Consider the following 10442-nt stretch of genomic DNA (forward strand, 5'->3'; position numbering starts at 1 on the left):
CCGCTTTATATACGAAGAAAAGGATAATTTTTTCCAAGAGATAAGTACTTTCAATACCAAGATATGAAAGCTTTGAGGATGAAACACGAATTAAACGGTTAATACGAAATGTTACTTGGACAAAGCAAGCGATAAATGATTATTTTTACTTAATTTTATGACTGTCATTCCTATCATCAATACACTTTTTTATGTATGCAAAGGCTTTTTCAAAATATTCTAAGAATTTTCCAGTTTATTTCTTTCCGATTCTTATACTGATTCTGTCGCTTCGGTCGCTAATGGTATCTTCCCCCTTTTTGAACATAATGTTCTTTTTCCTAAGCCTGGGAAAGGAGCTTAAGGAATCATGTCTTTCCAAGTTAAGCCAGTGTCTCTTATCGATGGGAAGAATTGAAATAACGGCTTGGGGAAGGAGAATACTGGTTGGAGAGTCCTTCCGTCGATGTTAAAGTTGAACCCTGCGCAACCTGTCCCACGAATTATTCCGGGAAATGGTGAAATTCGCCAATTCCGTGGACTTAAAAAAATATTGAGAGGTACTTGGCAAAGATTCTCAAATGAAATGCTTGATTTTTGTCCTATATGGTATCCATAAACGTTTGACGTGAAAATAATTGACAGGCGCGAATAAATTATGAGCAGCCCTCTTAATGTGATGGAAAATGTCGGTTGAAATAGATTTTTCGACCGATCGATTTTTAAATCTAAATGAAAATATCGACTTTTCAACTAAAATCGTAAGTTCAACCAAAAGGGAATACTGTTACTACTTTCTTACCGTTTCAAAAATAAAATTTTGTTGAATCTCATGAATGGATTTTTAGACAATATTTAATTATTTACATGTTTCTCCCACTCGGCGTTTCGGCTTCCCCATTTGAAATTCGGTAGCCCTTTAATACAAGTCTATGATGTGATAACTGCTCCAGACCATTGTTATATGATTTCGCTAATATATTTTAAAGAACCTATAAATGATAAATTGACAATGCTTACTGTATTTATTATATAATTAAAAATATGCTTTTGACGAGCCTTGTAATTTTACTCATGCTATAGTGATTAATTGAGACATAAGTTATTGCTAAGCAAACAAGAGTTATGAATTAAGAGGTGAGAATGTGTAAATAGTGCATTGAAATAGGAGCACCTGAGTGGGATCGGGTTGGTGTGGTGGCTTGTGTGTCGGCTTCCCACCCCGTGGGCTCGGGTTCAAATCCCGGCGGTGGCATACATTTTTCAGAGACTGCCCGATCCCTGCTAGGATGTTGTGTGGAGGACATTTCAAGCGCAATACTCCGTCCGTCTCTTGGGACGTTAAGCCGTGGTCCCCTTGGCGACTTTCGTTAAGAGCAGGCTAATTCCGACGCCAGGTTTCTCTCCACCCTTCCATCCATACCCTTCCCTGCTGTCGCAAATGACCTCAGCTGTTGGTCGCCTCCTCCAAATAACATATTAGGAGTAGGTACCTGAAAATATTTAGTATCTATTTCGTGCATGATCTAAACCTCCATCCATTCCGCCAATCTCTTCACTTCTATTGAATATTCTTCAGTTTCCATTCTAATTAATTTTTTATTTAGAGCTCACTCTCCTTTAGCATCGGCAGGCAACGTTGAAAGAAACTCTTCATTAGAGGCGTTGAGCCTGTCTATTGGAGACAAAACATTTCTCATGAATCTTGTGGATGCGATAAGCGTGTGCATTACATAAACACGTCAGGTGATCCCATTGTATGGTTTCGTTATAAATATCTTGTTCCCCTTTCTTCAGGTAGAAGTGGGGACAACGTAAAGGTATCACGTAATACCGTGTAGCGCTATATATTTTTTTTAAATCTGTTACTTAAGTCTCTTTCATCAACTCTTCCCGACTGGTTTTTGGTACTCTAACATGCCATGTGGTGTAATGTAATTAACTTCTTGTATCTGGGATTTAACTTTGTCTGCTGAGCTACCATCCCTGCCCCGAATGTTCATCAGTGTATCCTTCGCGGCTAAATGACGTGCAAAGATCAGTGCGGATCCTATTTTATCCCTCTTGACTGCTTCCTCCAAATTCCCCCGATCCCAAGCCAAATCACATCGCTATTGCTGCTCCCCCCCCCCCTGCTGGGCGAGGGGGACGTAGGGGTTAAATCCGTCGGTTTGCTCCCTCCCACTGTCCATGTTTGGGCCTTTGAAAGGGCCTCTGTCGCCCGCCCTGCCAATTATTTAGGGGGGGGGGGGGGGGGGGAGAGTGCCACGTGCCTCTTAATTTGCATGGCGGTGGCAACATATGCTGCGTGAGGAAGAGGAGGATGCAAGAAGGTTCCGAAGCCCGTGCAACATTCATGAAGGCCGTTTTCACAAGGGGCACAGAATTGCGCAGGTTAGAACTGCTTATAAAATCGTTTCAGGCCTGATTTTGTGGGATATTGCTATATCCATGATAAAAACACAAATGATAATGTCCACACTATTTAATTTAACACTAAACGACCGACCATGGTTTCGATAATTTTTTTTAACATGGGTTAGAACTGCATTGATTTTTAAAATGGCGTGGAATTGCGCGAATGCATGAACGAAATTAGATCAGGGGCTATTTTGCCATCTCACGTCCACACATACTCGCATGAGTACTAGCAATCCACCGCTTTATATACGACGCAATTTTGACCGCGCCTTCGTACACACGTCAGATTGTGCAAGTACGTGCTCCGTGCAAAACGACCCTAAGGAATATGTCGACTTAAAATGCATTTAGAAGCATTAACTTTGTCGCTTCCGTTTCCCATAATAATGCGGAAGTTGTGGTCTCATCGTTGGACTCGGCTTTTAGTTCCTGCGCAGCCAGCGTAAGCAATTCTCCTCGCATTTTCTCTGAACTCGAGGTTAGATCGTTTGAACAGTATGTGCTAGGGCAAACTTATTGTTTCAGCATCAAACCTTTTTAATATGGAGCATATCCCAGACTGCTGGCGTCACGAGCCTCATGAGTCGCGGTGCGAATGGGCAACCCGAAGCGACTGGCTCCAAACCATGTCAAGGATGGGCTCATCAGGTGAAAACGTGAACGGTGTGACGTCAGCAGTCCTTGTTGATGTTGGGATCAACCGCCTCAACGGTGAAGTGTACAATCTGATTCTGTTTACATTTACGTAAAGGATACGGAATTGATCCGCGTGAAGGCTCATTATTAGATACCGGCTACCCCGTTTAGTTCTACACAGGTACGGCTTCGACGCCTGATGAGATATTATGCCATTTATTAATCGAGAGATGATCGTGTGAAAATGATAGTGTATGTAATATTTAGAATATATTTCGACCGTGCCTTAGAGCATAAAATTGTTTCAGCTTGATTTTGTGGAAGTTCCATTTTTCCATGATAAAAGAACAAAAATGGTCATTTCCACACTATTAATTCAAAAGTTCCGTTCGTTCTCGAATTAAGAGTTGTGCCTGATAGATTACATCGTCAATGTAGAAAAATCAAAAGAGACCATTCAGAGTGTGAATATTAAACAAGTTAATGGTCTAAGCAAAATAACTTTTTCCTTCAATTAGGTAATCATTGAAATATTTTTTATTTCATTAGAAAAATAAGCTTTTTTAGAAGTATATTTCGAATTTAATATGTGGCCTCCCTGAGATCCAGTCTGCAAGAATATGACAGCGCAATTGATGAGCGAGGAATTTTCTGACTAAGTTCATTGGGGTTGAACATGGAATACAACTAGTTCAAAACAACACCTAGAAATTACTGCTGCTAAGAGGGCGAGTAAAATATGTTGAGAAACAAAGATGATATTGATGATATGTGCACTCAGTGATTCAATACGAAGGCTGGTTTGGTTAGGTAAGAGTAGAGCTCACCTCTGACTGCACGTCCTGAAAAGTCTTCCTCGTTCAGCCATTTTCTCTTAACTTGAAAATGAAAAAAAATAACAAAAGCTGCCGCCCATTTTCCTTGAGTTAGTGACGTCATTTAAGTTCCGTTTCACTGAGTCGTTCAGAGACCAAATCTTTGACGGAAAAAATGGCTCATTAGAGTGTTTCTAACAACGTACCACGTGAGACGGATGCGCTGGGCCGAGAAGCAGCGGTGAAGCGATGAGTCGGTGACGGCAAGAGTCAGTGACAGAGTATGCAAAGGATCGAAAAACTGAAAAAAGATGATTAATTCTGTTTTTCAAAATATATCGCAATCGACAATAATGTAAGATGAATGAGCTCATTGCGAAGCTCGAATCATTCTCTAAGAGCTGGTTTTATAATGTCTGGTTAACGGTAACCATAAGCTAATACAGTCCTACTCTTTACTAAGTGGTGGCGGTTGAATGTTTTGATTAGTTTGATTCCTGATCTTATACAGAAGCTAGCCAGAACTTCCAACCATCTGTGGCTAAATCGGAAGGCTGTCTCATCTTATGGTTAGCGTTTACCAGACATATAATAAAACCGACCCTTAGAGATTATTGAACGTTGAGGAGAAAATACGTGGACTTCTAGGACGTTGGTCTCAATTTTTTTGCTGGACCTCCCTTGCGGTCGGGACCGACTTCCGTTTCCCCAACAGAACGCGCCCCTCAATTCAAAGCAATAATATTTTCGCCCTCCCCTTATTATCTCAGGCACCCGCTCGTCGTTCTCACCGCCTCTTTCGCCATTCAAGTCCCGTCTCTCCTCAACGCCCACCGATTCTTACGAAACCCCGATTTTCTTTCGTTCATTTTTTTGCCCGCCGTTCTCTATTAGTTTGCGGGGGGTATTCGGGCCTCGCTGTGGGAAGGACGGTGTGTGGCGTGGGGTGTACACGTAGCTGTGGTGCTGTAGGGAGCTGGCACGTGATCCCAACCCAACCTAATTTGCCCTGGGTCGCGTGCTCTCAATTTTCGCCCCGACTCCTCCCTTCGCAGCGGGGGTTTTCTCTTACGGGCTTCTCCGTCCCTCGCTTTAAATCATAATTTTTATCCGTATTTTTTTTCTTTTACTCAGTAACGTCACGCTTGGATATCATCATCATCAGTCATAAATTCAACGGTATCCACCAGTCTTTCAGCACCTACTGACGACCTTAAAGTAAAACTTATGCTATCATCTTGAAATATAACTTTTAATTTATCTTTATATCCTTAATTATATAAAATTTATATTCAAACACACACATATATATACGAGGGACGTTTGTTTTCAAGCTCCGATGGGCTAACAGAAGACGAAAAAATTGAAAAGCACTACAAGAACAAGTGACTTTGTACTCAGTCACGCGCATGGGTGCAAAGTTAAATACACCAACGGATGAAGTTCGCCATGAAAATAAGTCAAATATTTTTCATGGTGAACTTCATCCTTTGGTGTATTTAACTTTGCACCCGTGCGCGTGACTGCGTACAAAGTCACTTGTTCCTGCAGTGGACTGAAATTCGTCGTCGCAGACCAGCGAGAAAATAAGGGTTTTTCACCGCCACAGTGGCTTAGTAAGCACGACCTCCGCCACAGGTGCCACAATGTGGACTTGTGACGTCAAAATCTTGTTCGGTAAAGTCCATCCAGAAGTTCGCTCTGAGAAAGTGGCTTGGTGTTATAACTGGGTAACACACCTGACCGGAAATTGGGAGATCCGGGTTCGAATCCCGGCTAAGTCAAATAATTTTTCATGCCGAACTTCATCCGTTGGTGTATTTAACGAAAAAAATGATTAAAAATTATTGCATTGGTAAATATTGAGCACACTTGTTGTTTACTTTCGACATAATCGCCTCCGCGATTGAGGAATTGGTCGGGTCTTTGGAAAAGCTTTACTATACCTTCTTCACAGGATGTTGCCGCCAATGACTTCCAATGAATTTTGCCTTTGTCCTGAAGCTCATTGTCCGTATAAAAACGCGTCATGGATCAGAACACTCCCAGAAATCAGCAGGTCTCTCCTTTTGTTTTGAATGAGAATGGACGTAATGTTTCACACTCTAGCCACAGTGCATTTAAAAAAATTCTCTTTTTTAAAGGATACGCCTGACATCATTTTTTGAAAAACTACTGACGCTTCCACATTGCAGAATAAAATTTCAACGCAGAAAAATAAAATTTTCATTGAAAATCATGGAAGTAATGATGAAGAGCGGGATTTTGTAAAATGAAAGGTAGAAAGAAATTATGAAAAAAAAGTGCCGCATCCAAGAATCGAAGCAAGGACCTCCGTGTCGAAGTCAAATACCATAACCACCGGGCTTCCGCTCCTTATTAATACAGTGTATTTATCAGGGAATATAAAGTCAACCTGTAAATGTTTAAACGCGTATTTTGCTTAAACTATCTTGACTTAACTATTGGTTGTATAACCCCATGTGGTGAGAGATTCGTGGAAGAGATCCCGATGGACTACAACACTACAGAGTTTGATTGAAATCTGAGACCCAGTTTTGGGACACTCCCCTTGTGAGAGAATTTAAAAAGAGAAAGGCCAAATGAATAGGACATATTTTTAAGGAGTGACTGCGTGCAGAAGTTAGTGATAGAAGGGAAGAGAAGGAGGAGGAGGCATGGAATGCTGATGGGCATCAAAGAAGGAAGGAATTACACCGAGATGAAGAGTGAGGCCCTGGACAGAGTGCCGTGGAGACAAAACTTCCGTTGAAACCTGTCCACGAAGAGAATCACCTTGATGACGATATTGATATATCGATACCTCCAAAAAACGCTCAATAATAGCCCACCGCATCAAATCCGCTCATCTAGTAGCACAACAATACGAATCCGCTCAGCTGATAGTGTCCGGAGAAAAACGCTCATCTCCTATTCTCCAAGCTTGGAGGTGAGCGTTTATGCTCCGGACACTGCCAGCTGAGCGGACTCGTATTGTTGGGCTACTAGATGAGCGGATTTTATTTGGTGGGCGATTGTTGAGCATTTTTGTAGTGGAGGTATCGATATCCACCCACAGGCAAATACTGACAAGGGTTTACCTTTTGTTTGGCGAAGTCATTCGCATCAACCTGAAAGGTCGTAGCCTGCGTGTTTTGGGATACGAAAGGTATCCTGCGAATTGCTCACCTTGCAAAAGGGAAATAAGTTACGGATGAATATAATTCCAACCATCTTCACCATGTGGATGCCAAAATTCGCATGAAGAGGTTTGGCTTGAATAAGAAAAAAAGCCCTTTCACCATGGCAACGCACCTGCGCACCAGTGTTTGTTGGCGATGAAACAACCGCGACATTTTGGGTACGATTTTCTCGGTCCTTTTTATTCTCCATCTATGTTCTCCTGATTTAGCAACTTCAGACTCACTCATGTTCCCAAAATATTTGAAAAATAAAAGTCGTCTGTATCTGGGAAGCGCTTCCCATACAATGAAGAAATTGAGATGACTTTGTGGATGAATTTTTTTCACAACCGTTCAGGCTCTCAATTCCGGTAAGGGATATTAATGTTGGAGAAACGCTGGACCAAATTGGTTGGAATCAAGGGAGATTATGGAAAAAATGAAATCGTTTTTTAACTGAAATTCACTGTCTTTCATTGTCAGGCCGAGATATTTTTCACCTTACCCTCGTATTTTGTAAATTGTTAAAATGAGTAATACGTCACGAAATGAGACCGATCAAGAATCGTTAAAAATATTTGGCCATTTGATGAATCTATGATGTTAGTTAGTCATTCCAATCGAAGTTCAATCTGAATTAGTCATTCTTTACGTAGAGGCGCTGAGAAGCGTGTGTTAGCCACTTCTTCATAGAGCTTTACTTTATATTTCTCATAATAAGTGCTTCGACGTGAAGACTGGGCAACAGAGGTAGCGGTAGAGATCACTCCAGCCTCGTCCTCTACTTAAGGTTTCCAGAAGACTTCTCTCCTATTCTTCTCAAGAATCTTTCATCATCAGTTTAGTGGGGATCGTGGGTATCTACATAGGTACTTTTGAAAACGATAGTACTTCTGGTGCGAGGACGACCTGGAGTCCGTTGGAGAAGGAGACGGAAGGAAGGTGCTTTCGGGAGAACACAGCGCCATCACAAGGTACCGTCCACGCCACTCCTTCCATTATTTCGCTTGAACCCCCTTGGTCTCTTACGCCCAATTTTTGTTAGGCTGCGTATTTTGTTATTTAATTTAACTGGTGACAATACGAAATTTCTAGTAGTTGTTATTATTTTTAATGCTACCGACGACCTCCTTCCACATCGCGTTTCAGTGGAAAGCCAGAACTCTTGCCACATACTCCTCCTTATCCCCGATTTTTATTTTCATGTAATTTTTTGATGGAAGCTTTATTTTATTAATTAATTATTTCTCCTTTGAAAGGTATTTTATTGCAGCTTTTGAAGCATCGCTAATGAGCGCTCATTATTTCTTCATCCGGCTCCTATCGTAGTCGTACCATTTTCATTCCCTCCCTTAAATGACAGGGGTGCGTTATAGATCGGATACAGGGTGGGTAGATGGGGGAAAGACGGGGGGGGGGGGGAGCGGGGGTGAGGGGTTAGGGCTTACGGGGGTGGAATGCGGGGGGGGCAACGAACTCGACCGTATCCATGGCGTTGCCATGGCGACACATTTCCTCAAATGAGCGATGCACGGAACGATGATTCCAGAACAATGGGTGATTATTGAGTGAGAGAGTGTTGTCAAGCTGTTGTTCGGGACGAGCTGTCTCGGGAAGAGGGAGCACGAAGACGGGGAATCTGGCGATTTCATAAGGAGAAAAATCCGAGGGAGCCTCTGAACCCCCGAAATGAGGAATCTAAGGAAACAATTAAGTATCTTAATCAGAATCAGTTCAATGAATCATGCGCGAGGACAGTGGGGTAGCCAGGAATTTTGTTCGGGGGGTCTAAAACCATGGGGGGGGAGGGGTTATCAATTTGTAAATTTTGTAAACCAATTTTTGAAAAACAGCCTTATAAGTAGAGGGTTTTAAACAAATTAAAAAATTAATTTGTCGAATAAATCTTTTGTAAATTCATAATTTTTCAACGTAATAGATTTTTAAAATCGTTTCGGGTTCTGGAAATTAAACGGATTCCGGACCCCCACGGACCTCTGTCCTAGCTACGCCATTGCGCTGAAGGATGCCTTGGCTTACTGTGTGGGGTTTGTAAACGATGCTGGTAACGCGTCTTTTAGTGTAGCGCATAAAGTTTTTAAGGGCAACTTGCGTGATCAATTTCATTTATGATAGAACGGTCCGACTGCATCTCTCCTGAAACAGTCAGTTTGATTAGCATTGCAATTTGGTTATTTTTGTCAATCAACAAAATGACATCTTAAATATTAGTATGCAGCAACAGAGAGAACACTGATACTAGAATTAACTAGGAAAACAAAGCTTGGAGAGTTGATGAAGTTTTGATGGGTGAAGCAATGAAGAAGTCGTTAGTAGAATTGCACATGCAAAGATGGCCTTCTACAAGGAGGAGAATCTACTTACATGCAAGAGTAAGGAAACAATTTTTCTGATGCTAAATCATGTTTCTTGATGTGTATGAGGCTTGGAAACTGAAATCAGCAGAGAAGTCAAAATAAAATGTATTTGAAATGTGGTTTTACCGAAGAATGATGAAGATATGGATTGACTGAGTAAGCACTGAGGAAGTGCTGAGATGAGGTGGAGAAAAGAGAAGTCTTTTCGAAGCACTTAGAGGAAAACGGGGCAACGACGTCGGCCATAGTATGAGGCATGAGGGCCTGATGAAGACAATCGAGGAAGGATAGGTAGACGGGAAGAAGGGCCAGGGACGGCCCCGAATGAATTACTTTGGATAGATTTTTAAGGATACATTTTTATTATTATGATAACATCCACCGATTAAGGTAGGTTTCCATGGAGGAATTGACGAGTATTTTGGAAAAATCCCCTTTCTTCAAGCCCTTCCCTCTTCAATTCAGAATAAGGCCTAAACCCTTTCTAACTATTTAAAAATCCTATTCTTTTCCTTCCCTTCCCTCGTTTACCTAACATTCTTCCCTCTAACACTTTTTTCAACATCCCTTCCCCTCTAAGTACTCGGTCCTTTCATACCTTCTGTCTCCTCCGTATCTCATCTAAAAGCTGCCTCTCCTCACCCACCATGTGCTGAACTTCGTCGTTTCTCTTCCTTTCCGTCCCTTTCACCTTCTCCATTCTTCTCCATACCCAAATCTCGAATTCCTCCGGTCTTCTCCCGTCGTCTTTCCTTATTGTCCACGTTTCCGCACCGTAAAGAGTTACACTTCAGATCAAACTCTTCACTAACATTTTCTTTAAACTCTTGCATAACGACCCTCTCAAAAGCCAATGAGGATACAATATACATACAAAAGATGCAAAAAATACATCTTTGAGAAAAGGTTAGCTGGTAGGAGAGCGAAATGAGGGCTGTGTTACGATTGTTTACGTATGGTGATGATGATTTTTGTGTGCAAGTTACCTCCTGTTAAATGACTAAGAATGTAAATTGCGTTACCTCCTGAAA

The sequence above is a fragment of the Ischnura elegans genome, chromosome 2 (assembly GCF_921293095.1).
Source record: "Ischnura elegans chromosome 2, ioIscEleg1.1, whole genome shotgun sequence".
NCBI lineage: Eukaryota > Metazoa > Arthropoda > Insecta > Odonata > Coenagrionidae > Ischnura > Ischnura elegans.